Raw genomic sequence first — 2,260 nt, forward strand, 5'->3', positions numbered from 1 at the left:
GCTGGAGGTGTGGGGAGAAGGGAATGAAAACCCCTGACAAGGAGGAACTGGCTCTCCCTGCTGCCTGGACTCTGGGGGCAAGGCTTCTAGGCATGAGCGAGAGATCCCCAGCTGTTAGCCGGGGCTATCCCTAGTATAGGGGTTGGTGAGATGGAAGGGTAGAACTCCCAGCCAATTTGGGGGGGGGGGTGCCTGGTTCCCACACGCTGCCCTGCGGTTGGCACCAGCGCTCTTCAGTCACTGCCGGGGGCTTGGCAGCCGTTACCGGAGAAAGGGATAACGAAGCTGTGTAAAGCAAACAGCCAGTCGAGCAGCACCTCCCCCACCCTGGCTGGCCCATTCCCAGGCGCTGGAGGCCTGCGAATGGGAGTAGTGGGCTCACTAGCGCAGGCCGGCCTTGCGATCCCTTCGGAGAACTCAGTGTTTCTTTGGGCCCAGCGCTGGCGGGGGGGCGGGAAGGTGCATTCAGTGGATAAGTGGATCTAGGGGTGACCCCGGCATGGGGGAGAGGAGCAGAATCAGGCCCACGATGCCCTGATCTCGGATATTGCAGATGATAGAAGCTCTCCGACGGGTTCTCTACTCGCCCCTCTCGACCTTCTTGTGGGCCAGGGCCCCGTTGCCCTGCACGGGGGCTACGCAAAGGAGCGCCATCATGGACAGCGCAGACAGAAGCACGAGAGAGCTGGACTGGAACCCTGCAGGGGACAGAAATCGCTGGACATGAGACCAGGAGAGAGTTTCACAAGTGCCTAAATCCCACTAGAACTCACTGGGATTTAGGCACTTAAGTGACTTAGCCACTCTTGAAAATGTTACCCTTAGACGCTAAGGCCAGAGTTTTCAGAGGGCTCAACTACTGGGCCAGATTTTCAGAAGAGCTCAGCTCCCAGGTAGGCACCGCAGGACATGGCTGGATGTTCAAAGGGGCTCAGCGGGGGGGGGGGGGGCGGCAAGTCTCTGGAGACGGGGTGAAGCCCACCATTCACCTCTCCCCCGGCCCGGCCACTGTCTCTGTCTCTGCTAGGGTTGCCATATTTCAGCAAGCAAAAAAGAGATCTGGAAAAAAGCTCAGGTGGTACTGATAGGATGACCTGGGTAACTATAGGACAGAAAGCCAGACACTGATACCAGGCAGAATCATGGAAAGGCTGAAATGGGATACAATCAGTAAAGAATTAAAGGATGGCAGCATAAATAATGCCAATCAATATGCTTTTATGAAAAACAGATTGTGCCAAACAAACCTGATTTTTTTTTGAGATTGCAAATTTGATTGACAAAGGTAACAGTGTTGACATAATGCACTTAAACTTCTCTAAGGCATTTGACTTAGTACTGCACAATATTCTGAGTAAAATTAGCATCACACAAAATCAATGTAGCAGATATGAAATGGATTAAAAAGTAGCTAGATGATCTCAAAAACTAATTGTACATGGGGAATCATTACTCAGTTGGGGTCTTTCTAGTGGGGTCATGTAGGGATCTGTTCTTGGCCAAATGCTATGCAATATCTTATCAATGATATGGGAGGAAAAAACCATTATTGGTAAAGTTTGCAGCAGACACAAACATTGGTGGAGTGGTAAACAACTTTAAGGATAGGGCTGTTACAAAGCACAGTCCGGATTGTTTGGTATGCTGGGCTCCCTTGAAGAACAAACATTTTAATGCAGCTAAATAGAGTGTCGTTCATCTAGGAATCAAGAATGGAATCACATGCGAGGGGACTGCATTTTGGATAGCAGAGACTGTGAAAGGAACTTAAGGGTGATGGTGGAAACCGATTGACCATTAGCTTTCAGTGTGACAGAGAAAATCCGATCCTTGAATGTGTAAATGGAAGCCGGGCGGTGGTAATACCTCTTTCTGCAGCATTACTGGACCTTAGGCTTGACAGGATTTGATTTAAATGGCAGGTGTCATAAATGTCAATTTCAGCTGACACACTGCAATCCCCACACACACAAAATCCAGCAGTAACAGCAGGAGTGCAGCCTCCCCTCACACCTTGCATGTGCAGGGTTTGGGTATCACCGGCCCTGCAGCAGTGCAGAGAGCTGGCTGTCATGGGAGAGAATGAGCTGGCTGAGACAGTGGAGCTGTAGAGGGCCCCAAGGCCGGTGACACTGCATGCCTGCAGGTGGAAGGTGAACGGAAGGGTGTGGTCCTGGTGGGACAGAGGAGAGACATGTGCACACACACAGACCAGGACTGCAATGATGAGCCCCTGGCTGCGCAGGGCTGGAGCCATTTA

Source organism: Trachemys scripta, chromosome 18, assembly GCF_013100865.1.
Source record: "Trachemys scripta elegans isolate TJP31775 chromosome 18, CAS_Tse_1.0, whole genome shotgun sequence".
Lineage (NCBI taxonomy): Eukaryota > Metazoa > Chordata > Testudines > Emydidae > Trachemys > Trachemys scripta.